The sequence below is a fragment of the Coloeus monedula genome (assembly GCF_965178545.1).
Source record: "Coloeus monedula genome assembly, chromosome: 2".
NCBI lineage: Eukaryota > Metazoa > Chordata > Aves > Passeriformes > Corvidae > Coloeus > Coloeus monedula.
The window spans coordinates 77,756,018-77,772,523 of record NC_138782.1 but is presented as its reverse complement, the minus strand read 5'-3'; the positions used below and the strand labels follow the sequence as shown (position 1 = coordinate 77,772,523).

Below are 16,506 nucleotides of genomic sequence, written 5' to 3'. Positions count from 1 at the left end.
TCCTGCAACTCTACATTTGGTCTTGAACTAGTAAATGCTGCTCCATGCTTGCCTGTGTGTTTTCAGAACTGGCGAGTGTCAGAGGGGGCTGGTTGGGCAGAGCAGTCGCACTCAAACTTCACACACCCCCTTCACCTCTTGTACACAACCACCACTCTCAGCAGGGCATCACAGGAAAACAAAAACAGCTAGTAAACAGAATGCAGGGGACAGGTGGGTGCAATTATTCCACTGTTAACATAAAAAAACAAGGTAAAATTTATGAACTTTGGCTATTATTCTGCAACATATTAGAGCCAGCTCTGAACACTAAATCAAAAATCATGTGGCCCTATAAGATGCAGTGTAAATTTATATTTGTTTTTAACAAAATACGTTACCTGCCTTCACATAAAGCCTCCTTACGTAGATACCTGCCTGCATCACACTGCCTTCAGAGTGGATCAGCTACTCCTCGTCTTCCCACAGCCATCATAAGGTAAACTAATTCCTTCTGGTTTGAGAGAAATGTATCTGTTTGCCCCCAGGTGGTTCTGAAACATCTGTACTACCAAATGATCCAGCTAAGATCTGCTGGTTTTGGAACAAGGACCTAAAAGGCAGTGGCAATTAAATCCTCTTTACCAGGGCCCACATATAGAAGGTGAACTTTTGCCATCCTTCTACCCATTCCTCCTAAAGAAAAGTATGAGAAAGGTACTATCTTAAATCATTTTGATAGGACAAATGGAATGGGAATTTAACCTTCAGATCAGTGCAACTTTACATGGTAAAAATAATTCTTCTCCTCCCCCACTACCAACCAATTGAGGACATTTTGGGCACATTCTGCTAATGATTCCTAGAACTGTCTCAGATTTCCTGCCTTTTTAAAAAAACATGTAACTTTCCACCAAGCCTGTTTGTAAATCAGAAAGAGCAATATCCACCCTTCTAAAGCTTTGTGAAGATGACAGAAAGCAACTTTTAAAGTCTGTTTTTCTTCTTTTAAAAGCAAGTGTGATTTTAACATTGAAACTTTTTATAGGAGAAAGTAAAACATAAAGACATTATACTCAGAGTATACTCAGGTAAGAAACAATTCAAAGTTTATTGTTTGAAAGTCAACATGAATCATAATCTCAGCAGGTTTTTATTCATTGAAGTGAAACATTAAAAAAAATTTCTAGCAATACCACAAAGGTAACAAAAATTACTAGTGAAGTTTTCCACTTCATCTATTCACCAGCTACTTATGTTTTCCTCCAACTCCTGGCCTTCCTATGGTTCTAATACAAGAAAATAACAGAACCATTTCTTTCTCTTCTTCACTGAAATATTAGAGATTACTGTAAAACACAGATCCTTTTTAAATTTACTTAATTCCCATGCTCTCTAACAGATCAAGCCAGCTGCCCAGTAGGTCTTAGAGAAGGTGAATGCTCAGATCTGGTACGTTAATGTTCAAGTTGAACAGAAGTCTTTCTTTCCTTACAAATGATGGAATTACATAGCATTAACACAGCTAAAAATCACAGGTAAAATCCACAGTTACACTATCCTAAAGCACCAGCTTCTGTAGTCTATAATATTTACTTTTTACTTGTCCCTTAAAACCTCACAGCAGTGATTTTGTTTAAACTATTTAAGGAATATTAAGCCATGTTCCCAGATTTTGACTGTATTACCTATAATTCTTCCAACTATTAACAAGTTTCTTGCTGTCTATGTAAACTTGCAATTTATAAAACCTAAAGAAGTTATTACTAGTAACTAATCTAATCAAAGAACATTATAAAGAAAAAGAGACTTTAGGCACTGGCAGTGAATAGCAGGTTGCTATTGACCACAATGTATTTGAATCAAACGGCATTTTCTCTGTCACTTGAGAAAGTGGAAACATTTCAAACAAAAAAGAAACTAAAAGGGCAAAAGATATCCCATCCACAAGGCTATACAAAAACTAAAGGGACAGTGCAGTAACTTTTTTTACATTTTAAATATATATAAATCAAATGGTGTAACCATAAGGGCACATTAAGACATTGAAATTTATCAATACACAGAATATTTTACTTTACACGACTGCATAAGAAGATTAAAAATACCAAACATTAAATTTTACTGATATGAATACATGTTGGAATGGCTACAATTAACTTCAGCAGCTTCATTAATGGAAAGGTAAACTTCACATTTTATTTACAAATAAGGCTCAATTATTTTTAAAAAACCAAACATCACATTCTACTTGGTGTATACGCTTTCTACATTGTACACATCAAAGGAAAAATATTTTAAAGAAAACACTTTAAAGAAAAAAATGAAACCATTAGATTAAAAAGCTATTTTGCACCAATGAGAACATTTTTATTAGATTCGATTAAATTTCTTATCCAAGTATGCTTGATGCAGTACAAATACACACCTAACATCAAAGTTGTTAAGCGGGGATACAGTGGTTTAATAATGTCTAGGACATTAATCAGAAATAGCAGGCGGAATCATGACACTAAAACAACAGTATTTTCCAACTCTGTATTTTGCACCTTCACAAACAGTGCTGTGCGATATATTAACAACTGTACGCTTTCAGATATCTCACTTTCTACAAAAGGCCCAGACATCTCCCTGGAATTCTCTCAAGTTGTCTGGGTCAAATATTGCTGGGTCATATATTTCTGATCTCCAGTCAAGACTGGGTCAGTCTTTGAAAGGGTGACAGCAAGGAATATGTACTCAGGAAGAAATAGTGGCTTCTTGACATACAGTATTCAACTGAGCGAATACCAAAATTCAAACAAGTGCTTCAGCATAACAAAGAGGCGTAACAGTGCCTGTGTGCCATCATTCACATTAGAGACAATTTCAGCATCTTAATTACATAAGTCACTAAATAAACAAAAAACCCTAGAAAATCAAATAATGGAATTACAAGTTATTCATTCAGTAGAGTATTAACCCTTTCCACATTTTTTCATAATCTTAGCCATGCATATGGGATTAAACAACAGCTGTCTAACACTGCTTGCATCAGCTGGAAAGGCATTTCCTGTGATAATGCCTGATACTGTTCTGGGATGATGCCAAAGATGTGGCTTGGCTCAATAATGTGTTCATTTTAGGTATACTTTGAGATAGTTACTAAGGATTGCTATTGTTAAAAAGAAAAAAAAAATTAAAACAACACATTTTTCAGAATAACTCCTCTTCCTTTTCCAAGCACATAAAATGTAATTCAGTTGTTAAACTGAAAAATGTATGTAGTTTTACACCTCATCGCCTTAAGTTCCCTGCAGCGAGAGACAAACTGTATCCCAAGCAACAGAAACTTCAAGACTTGCCTTACATGAGATATACTATAAGCAAATTTCCAACTTCAACATATATAACATGTATGTTCATTTAAACACTAGGCACAAGCCACAAATACAAGATGGGGATGGTGGAGGTGTCATTTGTTTCATCTTGCTTTAAGTTTAATAGGGGGGACTCTGTGTCTCTGTTACACCCCGTGCCATCAACAGAGGTTGAAAACAACCTCAGGCAGTTCATCTTACTCCATTCCAAAAAGGCTTGTCACTAAAGGAACACATGTATGGAAGGTAAATAGGGATGCATGTGTTTAAAGGAAGTAAAAGGAGGATGAAAAACAATAGATAAGTGAGAGAAAGAAAAAGCTTTGAGTTAATGACAGCTAAGTAACACATATTGCATCTCACTGAGGATGGCTGAGAGGACGTGGGATGCACTTCAGCAAATATAAGTGCTGTAATAGTACATGTATAATACACAACTGCATAACTGCTGGGCTAAGAGCATGCTGGAGAACTTGTTCAGATGGTAGTAAAAAAGTCTCTGTAACACACTCCTGGTAGTGAACAGCAAGCACATACAAGGATAAAGTCCCCAGAGTGAATTACTGGCCACTACAAGGTGTAATTCTGTGAGGTCTTTAAACCTTACAGTGATGTGTTTAAGCACTCAAATCACTTACCATATTTATAGATAACTAAACAAATGCCTCAAATACTGTATTATCCCCCAGTTATAAATGACTTAGATGCTTAATAGCCACTCAACACCACAATTATCCTTCATAATTAATGTTGATTTCCTTCAAAATAGAGTTTCAATAAGTCTCAAGGTGGGAACTGGATCGTTTTGTATCTGGAGCATTCTCCCAAATGTTTTTGAAGGAAACACTAAACATTCCTTTTGAGAAAAACATAACCTATTTTAGCATTCACAAAGGATCTCAAATGCAATAAAAGACTAAGCCAGGTACACTAATCCTTCAGACCCTGCCTGTACATTATTACTCAAGTCAAAAAGGAGAGGTGGTATGAGTAGGACTGCTGTCTTCTTCTTAACCACTAAGTCATTAACTTTCTTTGCAGCAAAGTCATTAGCAATGTTCATATTGCTAAGAACCTGCAAAAGACAGGATGTCAGTTCTGAAGTAACTGTCTTACCAAACATCGAGATTCCTTCTTGGGGATTTCTTTAGTAATTAATTATGGCTAGTAAAATCATTGCATCTTGTAGACAACGCACAGTAGCTGTGTAAGCACAGTGCCGCTTATGCCAAGATCCACATTTCATCTTACAGAACAATTATTCTATGAAAGTACTGAAGCTTTCTCATTTAGAGAAAATACTATTTTTTTTGTGTGTTAAGCAATTTTATCAATAAAACTGGTAATAATAGTGGTAATGCTGGCAATCTGAAACAGAAAAACTGCAAGTACCTAAATTACAGAATTATTTTTCAGAACATATTTCAGACATATGCAGAGTTTTACACCAGTTAAGAAAGAGGCTGTAGATTCTACAGCCCTCCTAGTAATAGACAAGAACATTAATTCAATTGTCATGTACTAAAAGTATGGCTTTTAAAAGAAACACAGATTCCGGCCAACTTTGGCTATCACTAAATGAAAAGTTCCCCAAACTATCAGCTATAAATAAGCTCATCCTATTTCCAGCAGCTTTTGAGTCAGAATTTTACCAATGGTTGCAGTAGACAATACAGAAATATGTAGAAAATGACTCATTACATAAAATAAGAACCAGATGTTATTGTCCACACAAATGCATCAATTTAATTAAAATAATGCAAGTGTATTGTGCAACTTTAAGTGTTTGCTATATTTAGCAATATTTGAATTTACTGCATTCATTTAATTTTTATATAATATTTGTAGTATTTTCTAAAAGATGTCCTTTATACTTTTTCTACCATTCACTATATTGTTTGATACCTGTCATAATTTCTGAAGAGGGAAGGAGTAAAAGAGTCATTACAGAGTTTGCAGAAAACTCTCTAGTTAGTATCTTTCCAATAATACACAGCAACTGCGACCTGAAAGCTGAGTATTTTATCCAAAATTCTTCTAAAAAGTGTTTTAATTATGAATACACTATACTACTGCTCAGTCTTTCTAACAGTCCTCCCAGAAGTCTCTGTCAGCATATATAAAACTATTCCAAAGATATGTCCATATAAATGAACTACTCAGAGTCTAGCAGTCCTTCCATCCTTATTGGATCCTTGTCTCAGCACACTGAAGGTTCAGTCCAGCCCAGTGGTTAAAAAGTTACAAGTTTCTATTTCCTATCAGAAAGCAAACAGAGGCACATTCGTAAGAGAGCTCACTGACCTAACGTGGTCAAATATTGAAGTGTAGTGAAGACAGTTAGAGTCCCAAAAATCAACCTATCAAGACAAGCTTTTCAGTCCAAATCACACCAGCCTTTTGGGGATGCCTTGCCCTTCAGAACTTCCTCCTACTGCCTGGAGGCAATACTGCCCCCTCCCCTACAAAAAGAGTTGTAAAGAAAGTCAAGGTTATATGAGACACACAATAAGCTGTCCCAAGCCAGTCCACTTTTGATTTAGCTTAAATACTACTTAGCAATGCTAGGATATAGGGATGAAAGAAGTCAAAATTTCAGCCTAAAAATGTATGAAAGAAAATTAATTCAAGGTGTACCTTGCATTATAAGTATACGCCTACAGCCTGAAAACATGCCTACTTCAAGGCAGAGGCTCTTCTACGAAGGAAAAATAAGTTAATTAAAAATACATTTAAGCAACACTCACCTATTGAATAGACACATGGTCCCATAAAGTAATATTATTAAAGACAGATTCCCTTGTCTTCTCTTCAGAGCTCACATGCCACACAGGCACTTCATACAGCACTTGATGACCAGCAAGTAACAGCTTTCTAATTGATAATTTATCATTACTGCAGTTCAGAATTAGAACTTTAAAAAAAAGGGTAGTGCTGCAATGTTACAAGTGCAAATTAGAATCAAAACTAACAACTGCTGCCTACCCATCCTGGGCTGTCTGTCTATAATGCTGGCCATACATGCAAGAAGATATTTTGAGAAAGATGCCTGTACAATTTCCTACAGTGAGGAAATCCCAAACCATCTTTTCAGAGCTTACAAATACGTCTCCTCATTACATAAGGAAAGGGGGGAACATAAATTGAGGCATAATATAATTCTTGGATGATATAATAAAAAGGAAAATAGCCTCATTATGTCTCTAGTGATCTGAGGAGGTTAAAACAGGATTTTTCAAGCTGCATGTTTTTTTTAAATGGTTGCATTTCTCAAATCGTAGTCATATTCTCCTAGAATGTATGTAAAATTTCTTAAAACATATTTTAGAAAATATGTTTTAAGCTAATACATACATACATACTACACAAGATTCTCCTATTGAACAGTTAAAAGCCCTTGAACAATTATTATGAATATTTAGCATGGCACAACTGTTATAGGCCAACTGTTCAGATTTATAGAATCAACTTTTAAAGACACCACAGAAACAAAAATGCTACACTAACAAGAAAATTATATAACCAAGCATTTTGTTTATACTCATGCTTTGGAAGCAACATAGAACTGTACCATATGATGTCATGCTCAGCAGTAAAAACTCTGGGAAATGAGAAGCGAGGGGTGTGAGGAAAAAGGACACACATCCATACTTATGGGGTTTGTCTTCCCAAGCAACTGTTAAATGTCTTGGATTTTCACCCAGATTCACAGCCAAAGGGAGTGAGTGAGAGGCTGGGGGCGGGGGGGCATTTGGCTACTAGCTGGGGTCAACTCACGACAAATAATAAATTTCTTAAAAGAAGTGGAAGAGAGGACTTTCAGAGATCCTCTTTACTCTTCCCTAATCTTTCAAGGAGAGGACATATTAGAATAATGGAATCATTAAGGTTGGAAATACCTCCAGGATCATCAAGTTCAACCTTTGGCCAAATACCACCATGCTCACTAAACCGTATCATGAAGTGCCATGTCTGTACATTTTTTGAACATTTGTTCCCCCTTAGAGCAGCAGCTAAGACTATTGTCTTCCTATTCCTTGAACAAATTCATCAGAATCCAGTTTCCAAATAGAAACTCATTAAGTGACACAGTTCAGCAGTCCTCACCAGTTTCAAAGAAAGGAGCAGTTGTTTAAATGGCTGGCTGGTTTACAAAATATTTGAATGCAGGCAAGGTGGTCACAACTGTACAAAGTCATCTACTTATTCTCCCAACTTTCTCAGAAGGCAGTTTACAACTGGAAAACTGAAAATTGCTCCATAGTTCACCTGACAAATGCTTCAATCACCAACCTATCATTCCATAATCATCTCTTCTTACTGTAAGACTATCTATGTTTAAGATTCAGGCTTGTAATATCAGATTCCATCTATTTTTTAGGCCAAACATCCAACGTGCCTTTGGGCAAGCAAGAGTAACAGATGGCTCAGAGTAAACACATGCTTTAGAACAAATGATGGTAAAGTCTACAGGAAGTATAATTTATACCCGTAAGTTCCACATGCAATGCAAGGGGAGAGCTATCAACTTTTCTATCCCTAAATATCAACCAGGTAAAACATTCTCCACCTTCCTTTTAACATTATTTTTCTCTAGCACACACTAGATTTAACAAGACAGAAAAAGAGCAAGAGTTTTAATTTGCATCTCAGACTGCACTCAGCAACAAGCTGGCCACCAAACTCTAGTCCCCATGTCTATGTACTGAATAGAAGACAGAAAACACCAACTGCCCTTTCTGTGATACAGTCCACATTGCTACTGAAGCCTAACTCCTTCTTGGCTTCACTCTAGTCTCATGGATTTTCACTGAACTAGACACAGTTGTGTTCAACTTCAAAAGGAATATCTATAGCCAGAATAAGCTCAATACACCCAGAATAGGGATCTTTCACACCACTGGTTAATTTAGTGAGCACCATTACCACAGAACCACAGCATGCTGCTATTGCTTCCTTCAATCACCTTTATAGGTGTTTGTGCAGTGTTGGCGTGGCTTGACCTTGGCCAGCAGCCACACTGCTGCTTACTCACCCCCCACAGTGGGACAGGGGAGAAAAAAGGAAGAAGAAAAGAAAAAAAGCTTAAGGGTTGAGATACAGTTTAACAGAGGAAGAAAAGGAAAAATACCTCCCAAGTGAAGGAAAGAAATTTTAACCACATCCCATATGGTGACCAGTGCTCCAAGCTCCAGTTTACTAATCTCCAAAAAAAAACCATCTTGGAAGCAAAAAAAGCCCCTTCTTCTTCCTCTGCCTCTGTTTTTATTTCTGAGCATGACAATACAGAGTACAGCACAACCCACTGGCCAATTTAGGTCTACTGTCCAAGCTGTGTCCCCACACAACCTCTTGCCCACCCTCTGGCCAACTTGCTGGGCTGGGAGGGTGGAAGAAAGCTTTGATGCTGTGCAGGCCAGAAACAGCCAAAACAGTGGTGTACTATCAACATTGTTTTAGACACAAATCTCAAGCACTTCAACTGTGATGAAAGCTAACTCCTAAACCTGGTCCAGGAATGTGCTCACACTGGCATTGTGCAAATAGAGGCAGTCAAATTCCTGAGCGAGAGATGAGCATAAAGAATGCCCTGACTGTATATATCCTTAGGGGTTGTGCTTGCAGTAAACACAAAATTGCTCCTTTCTGTGATGTGATGAGGTATTTAAAAAGCAAGAATGGGTAAATACACAATGACTGACTATTGCTCATAATGTAAGAATAAGGAGGTACATGAAAAAACTTAATAGTAACGTGAGATTAATACCAAGTAGAATGCTTTTCCTATGTAGAACATAATTAAATTTGGGAATTCATTGCCACAAGATGCCAAAAAGACTAAAAGTTCAGGTATGCCTAGATGAATTACCAGACATCAAATACCTTGGTAGCCTCTGAACTCCACAGCTTTGAAGCACATAATCAGTTATTTAAATCACTAATTACTAAAACATAATATGATAGTGAAGGTATAATTGGATTTGTCGTCCTTCTGTTTTCAGTACATCAACTTAGCACCTCCTACTGGCTGCTACAGGAGAGAGACACTAGACAAACATTTTCTTTGAAAACAGAGCTACAGGGTAAAATGAAAACAGATTCTGAGGATTACAATTAGGGATTTAGAAGTCTAATGTCTCTCAGTCTGTTTCTGGGTTCTACTCTTGTTTCCTTCTCTTTTTAGTTCAGACATCAGCTATTATATTTCTAATGAAGTTTCAACTACACATTACAGGTTATTTGTTAAACTGCTTTTGATTAGATAAGTTTATCTGAACTAGAGAGTAGATTTTGGTCTCAGTTCTCTCTTCAAACATTAAAGCATAATTCAGTTTAAGAAAATGTGTAGGCTACAAAGTACTCAAAACCAACTTCAACAATTGTTACTATAAACAATTTACCAGGAAAACAGCAAGCTGTTATTTGAAGTAATGAAGACTTCAATTTTCTACAGGGAAATTTTGTAGGAGGGAGAAAAGAAACCTGTTCAGCACTCAAAACGCCCATATGAACTAGAATTAATCCCACGTTTAACAGCTTCCAAACAAACTTTACATGATAACTAACCAGCAAGAGACAACGTGTCTTTCCTTCCCCCAGCCACCTCTGCACCCCATGTAACCATGTAACAGAAGACGAATGACATAGACCAGGAATAACATAGACCACCCTTAGTTCAGTGCAGTCCAGTTCAGTATTTATAAAGGAAAACTTTTTCAGAGAAAGCACTGTAGGTCAAGAGGACGTGCAGAAATATACACCGGCTTTTTGCGATGGATCAGTTTTCTATTAACTTTGTAAAAAAAGTATTTTTCAACTATAAATGTCCTTCCTGAAAACAGAACACTACACCTAGTAAAACTGTAAATGATACTGAGAAGCAAGGGACTGCAACTATTTTAGGGGCCAAATTACAATCATCTTGATCATATAATCACATAATGGGTAAGGCTGAAAGGGTCCACAGTGGGTCATCTGGTTCAACCTGTCTGTTCAAGCAGGGTCATCCTAGAGTACATGGCACAGTGCAGACAGTTCTTGAGTATCTCCAGTGAGGGAGACTCCATAACCTCTCCGGGCAACTTGTTCCAGTGCTCAGTCATCCACACAGTGAAGAGATTCTTCCTCATGTACAGGTGGAACTTCCTGCGCATGAATTTCTCCCTGCTGCCTCTTGCCCTAGTGCTTGGCACCACCAAAAAGAGCCTTGATCCATCCTCTTGACACCCTCTCTTCAGACAGTTATACACATTTATGAGGTCTCCTCTCACTTGTCTCTTCTTCAAGTTGAACAGGCCCAACTCTCCCAGTCACTCTTCATAGGAGAGATGTTTCGGTCCTTTAATCATCTTCATGCCCCTCTACTGGACCTGCTCCAGGAGCTTCAGGTTTAGCTTCAATGCAAGTTCTGTAAACACAGAACTGTCAGAATAAAATATTGTTGTTTGAGAATTTCTTGCCTTCTCTCTGATTCAGTGGAAGTCGTGACCTAACCTCTTCCAAAGGCCAAACCAGCTTTTAGAGAAAACTGAGGTCTAACACGTAAACTAGTTTATTTATACAACTCACAAAGGCCCTAGCTAGGAGTTGGTCTGTATTCCCATAAAAATGTGAAGAAAGTTCCTGCAAATATCTACACATATAATTCCAAGATGATGCAAGTTTACTCTCCAGCGGCTAGAAGCAAGTCAGATCCAAAGAAAATCATTTTACTACAGCATCTGCTGAAAAGCAGCATGTGTTTAATCAGACTCACCACCTCACTGATATAATCAATACCATCTTTAGATGAAGGCCAGCTTGGATCTGACTGGATGGCTGGTTTGGTTTTCTTCCTCCTAAAAATTTAGCTCTGCAACCTACCATGTGGACGTACATAACCCTTGCTGCACTGTCTCTGAAACTTCCAATATTTTTTCTACTCATTGGCTAGACTCAAGTCAAGTCAATCCTCTGGAAAGTAACTAAGCTTGACTATTAGATTTCTTCTCTGCAAAAATTAAGTTTACCAGTTTCATTTCAACAGTACTACTTTATAATCAATTGTTTAAAAAGGCAAAAGATTAAAGGGTCTACACCAATGTTAGTATGTTAGAAATAGTAACAAAACCTACATTCAGAACTCATAGAAGGTTTTTAGCAAACGTATTATTTGAATTCCAACATGATACACACTCCTGAAGCACCTGAAATGCAAGCCTTAGGAAGCTACAACAGAGTCAGGTGTTTTATAAGAAAAGCTGGCAGTTTACCACTACTAAACAAAACGAAGCAAGTAGTATTCGAAAGGGAAAAACAGTTTATGTGACCACATGCTTCTTTCGTTCTTCATTTCTCGTTCTCTACATTTATTAACAGCAGTAGTAAGTACTGGAAGTACATTCGACAGCTGTGCGGTTCCCACTTGACCACTCCTGTCAGCGCCGTTCCGATAAGCAAAGCCCGGAAGGCGCACGAGAGGAGCACACGGCACCCGGGCCTTCGGCAGCGGCCTTGCATCACCCGCCGCGGTGGCGAGCACTCCGCCAGCCCCGGCCCCGCTGCCGGCCCTGGGCACGCCACCTGCCCCGCCCGCCGGAGCAACGCGTGGCACCGGCCAGCGGCCCGGCTGCCCCCAAACGCCGGGCCTCGCCAGCAGCGCGGCGACGCCCCTGCCCCGGGGGCTGCGGGCAGAGACCCGCGCAGCGGCGGCAGGACGCCCTCCCCCGCCGGGGCAGGCCTCTCCCAGCTGTCCCACTCCTCACCGAGGGGCCGGACCGCAGCTCCGCACCGACCGCGGGCAGAGCGGCGCCCGACGCGGAGCCTCCCCGGCGGCCCCCACGCCGCGCCCGCCCGACCCCCGCCCGCCGCGCCCGCCGCGCACCTGCCTTACGGCCCGCCGGTCCCGCTGCCGCCAAGAGCCGGCGCGGCGCGACACTGCCGTACGGCGAGCGGGCGGGGCCGTGTCCGGGACGGCCCGCGGGGCTCCGTGCCCGCGGCGGGGCTGTGCCGGTGCCGCCGGACCCCGCCGGACCCCGCTGGACCCCGCCCGGGTCTCTGCTCCCCGCCAAGCCCGCGCCGTTCTCAGCCCTGCCTCGGCTACAGGCCGTTCCTCCGCCGCGTTCTCTGTGCAGACAAAACGGATCTCGCCGTGATGCCGCTGCTGCTGAGCCCGGTCGCCCGCCCCAGTTGTTCCCGGCGTGGAATATGCCGTGGGGGCAGCTCCTGGCAGCATTTCACAGAATCAATTACGTTGGTAAAGACGTAATCTTTAACGAATTCAACCTATGACCGAACACCAACCACCTTGTCAACTAAACCATGGCGCCAAGTGCCATGTCCAGTCTTGCACACCTCCATGGATGGTGACATTTCACTTCTCTGAGCAGCCCATTCCAGTGTCCAATCACTGTTTCTGCGTAGAAATTCTTCTTAATGTCCAAACTAAACCTCCCCTGGCACAGCTTAAGACTGTGTCCTCTTGTCCTGTCACTGGTTGCCTGGGTGAAGAGGCTGATCCCCACCTGGCTACAACCTCCTTTTGGGTTGTCAAAGGCAGCAATAAGATTATTCCTGAGCCTCCCTTTTCTCCAGGCCAAACAACCCCAGCTCCCTCAGCCACTCCTCACAAGACTTTGTGCTCCTGTGTCAGTGCCTCGGGCTTTCCTGGGTGTGGGTGCCTGTGGCCTTCAGCCCTCAGCACTCTTTAGTGGCTCATCCATCGCCTGCACACTTAATTCTTGCCAGACCATGGACATACCTCGGTGTGTGCCTCTAGAGCTTTGCCACACTTATTTATTCAGTTTTATGTTTTTTGAAGCAAGCTTTTTAAATAAGTGCCCTATGTCCTCAGTTGTAGGTTTCAGTCAAGTAGGCTCAAAATTGTAGAATCTGAGAAGCAAGAAACATATCTGATCTTAAGTTTGCAAAATACCCTGGAAATTTACGGGAGTTAATTCCCTACTGTACTCCTCACTATATGTGTTTGTTAACCAAGCATTATTGCATTCAGAGTCAAACCAGTGTTGTTCACCTGGAGAACAATGTGTACTCACAAGATCCAATCCCAGTTTATGGTCACTGTGAGTACTGCCAGCTGGTGACACTTGAATTATTGTCTGCAAATGCATTATAATTTATGGACTATTGAATTGACTTTTTTGTTTCTTTTTAACAACTAAAAATTAATGCTAATATGCGAACCATGAATTTTAGTTACTTGAAGAGTACTTCAGATTCAGAAAAAGATTAGTAATTAAAATAACCTTGTCTTTACTTTGACAATGGTAAACTTATTAAATCACCATGTTACAAAAAATTCAACAAATTCATCCTCTGTTGAGATTGTAAGACAAACCTGGCAGACGTCCTTAAATCACTATTAATCTCTACTGTGATGAGAGTATCAAGCATTCAAAACTAATTGCTCTCTGCGGATGTCACTGTTACCAACACTGGGAGAAAAAAATTTAAATCAATGTTATTATGTGACAATAATGCAGCTTCCTCAGAAAACATTCCAAATCTCTATTGCCCATGATTACAAAGTAATCATATCGTGCATGGCTGCAACTGCAATGCTAGCAAAAGTCAGTGCGTTGGAGGTGCTGTTATTCAAATGAGCTGTAATTCTTTACAGTCATCTTGTTCCCATAGATTTTAATACTTTCGTTAAAAGTCACTGGAAGGAGGGGCTGACCTTGGCTGGATGCCAGGTGTCCACTGAAGCCATTCTATCACTCCCCTTCTTGGCTGGACAGGGCAGAGGAAATAGAACAAAAGGCTTGTGGGTTGAGATAAGGACAGGGAGACATCACTCAGCAATTACTGTCACAAGCAAATCAGACTCAACTTGGGGAAAAATTAGTTCAACTTATTACCAATCAAAATCAGAGTAGAATAATGAGCTATAAAACCAAATCCTAAAAACACCTTTCCCTCATTGCTGCCTTCTTTCTGAGCTGAACTTGATTCCCTAATTCTCTACCTCTGCTCATGCCAGTTGTGCAGGGGATCAGGGAATGTGGGCTGCAGCAAGTTCATCACATGTTGTCTCTGCTGCTCCTTCCTTCTCAGGGGTAGGATTCCTCACACTCATGGCCTGCACCATCATGGGATCCCTCCCACAGGAAACAGTCCCCCATGAACTTCTCCAAGGTGAGACCTTCCCAGGGCTGCAGTTTTTAATGAAATGCTCCAGCATGTGTGCCTTCCACACAGCTCCAGTGTGGGACCCCCAACAAGGCCACAAGTCCTTCCAGGAAACCTGCTCCAGTGTGGGCTTCTCACAGGGTCACAGGTTCCTTTGGACATCCACCTGTTCTGGTGTGGGTTCCTCCTTGGGCTGCTCCACTGTGGACTTTCACTGGCTGCAGGGGGACAGCTGGTTTCACCACAGTCTGCATCATGGGCTGCAGGGCAATCTCTTCTCTGGCATGTGAAGCACCTCCTCCCTCTGCTTCTTCACTGACGTTGGTATCTTCAGAGCTTTTTCTCTCATGTTCTCACTCCTCTCTCCAGCTGCAGTTGCTGTTGCTCAGGTTTTTTCTGTCTTCTTAAATCTGTTATCACAGACACTGACAGGCTCAGCCTTGGCCAGTGATGGGTCCATCTTGGAGTTGGCTGGCACTGGATCTGTCAGACACAGGGGAAGCTTCTGGCAGCTTCTGACAGAAGCCTAACCCTGTATCCCCCTCACTACCAAAATTGGGCCACACAATACAGTTGCACAGACATTGTGAGTGGTCTGCAAGTTCTTAAAACTGAATACATAGTGTATTATAAGAAAATACTGCTGATGAAGATATGAATAAGAAAATAGGTATCTACTGCTGCATAAAAATTCATAATTCAAATTTGTTCTTTGAGACCTGAGCCTTTTATAATGTCATGCAGGCTACATAAAGGGGATGTATCATCTCCATTATTATTGGTTCTTATGCACTGCTCTCTGACTTCAATCTATTTATGTTATCTTCTACTGGATATGAATGTACCTGGATTTAACTCCCAGTTGCTTTTCTTTAGTGAGTTTTCAAAGCAATCTTAAATTTTGTCCATGGTTTTTGATGTTAATTAAGCAGTCTGATACTTCTTCTGTGGTGGTGAATATCTATGTAGCTAGAATGGAAAACATGTTTCTTGTTAGTCTCCATTTATTATTTGTAATTTCTTAATTGTATTTAGAAGTATAACAGCATTGCTTGCTTCACAGAATGAATAAAGAGTATAGAAACACATACATTATCATAATTTGACAGAATTCTTGAGTGGTAGTGGACAAGTCTTCTTTTTTTCTTTTTTTCTTTCTTCCAGTTGCCAAGCCTAAGTTTAAACAGTTACAAATTTCCTAGTAATCCCCACCACTACAATTTTAATTAATACTTATAGAATTAATAATGAATGACTTTATATATATAGCAGTTAAATAAGGAAAACATTATTTTACTTTTTTCTTTCAGAAAAGAAAAAAAAGCCTTTTATTTCAGAAAAGCCTTTTATTTGCTTTTTAAAATAAACACATCATAATCTAATAGAAAATTTATATTACTATATCCAACAAGAAGCCTGAACTTAGAAAGCATCATAGATATTTTAAAAGATTTCCCAATATTGATTTAGAGAATGATTTTAGGAGTCTTCTTTAGCCATCATGTTTCTGTACCTTGGTCATATGTCTAATCTGATTGATGCTTGCATAATTTCAAGACAAATGCTCTATGTGTCATGTTTTGTGAATTTGCATTGATGTATTTGCCAGCTCTTTATTAGAGGAAAATGAAAAAAGAAAGTAAACCAAATGAAAGTGGCTATTTATTTGGAACATGAAACAAGTAACTTTTTTTTGCATATGCTGATTTATTTTCTGAAAATCACCATATGGAAAGGTTTAAAAATAGAACAGAATAGAAGTAGGAATAGGAATGGAAAGGAATGGAATGGAGCAGAATGGAATGGAACAGAACAGAATAGAATAGAGTAGAATAGAATAGAACAGAATAGAATGTTTCAATTGGAAGGGAACTACAGTGACCATCCAGTCCAACTGTCTGAACAATTCAGGGCTGACCAAATTGAAGCATGTTATTAAGGGCATTGTCCAAGTGCCACTGACAGCTTTGGGACATTGACCACCTCTCTAGGGAGCCTGTTCCAGTGTTTTACTACCCTCCCAGTAAAGAAGTGCTTC

At 39.9% G+C, this 16,506-nt stretch overlaps 1 protein-coding gene across 4 annotated transcripts in view; it reads right to left on the bottom strand.

Moving 5' to 3' along the window:
- Positions 1-12,233, bottom strand: part of ASCC3 (activating signal cointegrator 1 complex subunit 3) — a 253,611-nt gene extending 241,378 nt beyond the window's left edge. For 2 of the 4 annotated variants that reach the window (XM_082276623.1, XM_082276626.1), the window contains exon 1: positions 12,202-12,233. The gene's annotated coding sequence lies outside the window, so the exon portion shown is untranslated. The other 2 variants (XM_082276624.1, XM_082276625.1) reach the window with 2 other exon arrangements.
- Positions 12,234-16,506: the final 4,273 nt, after the last annotated feature.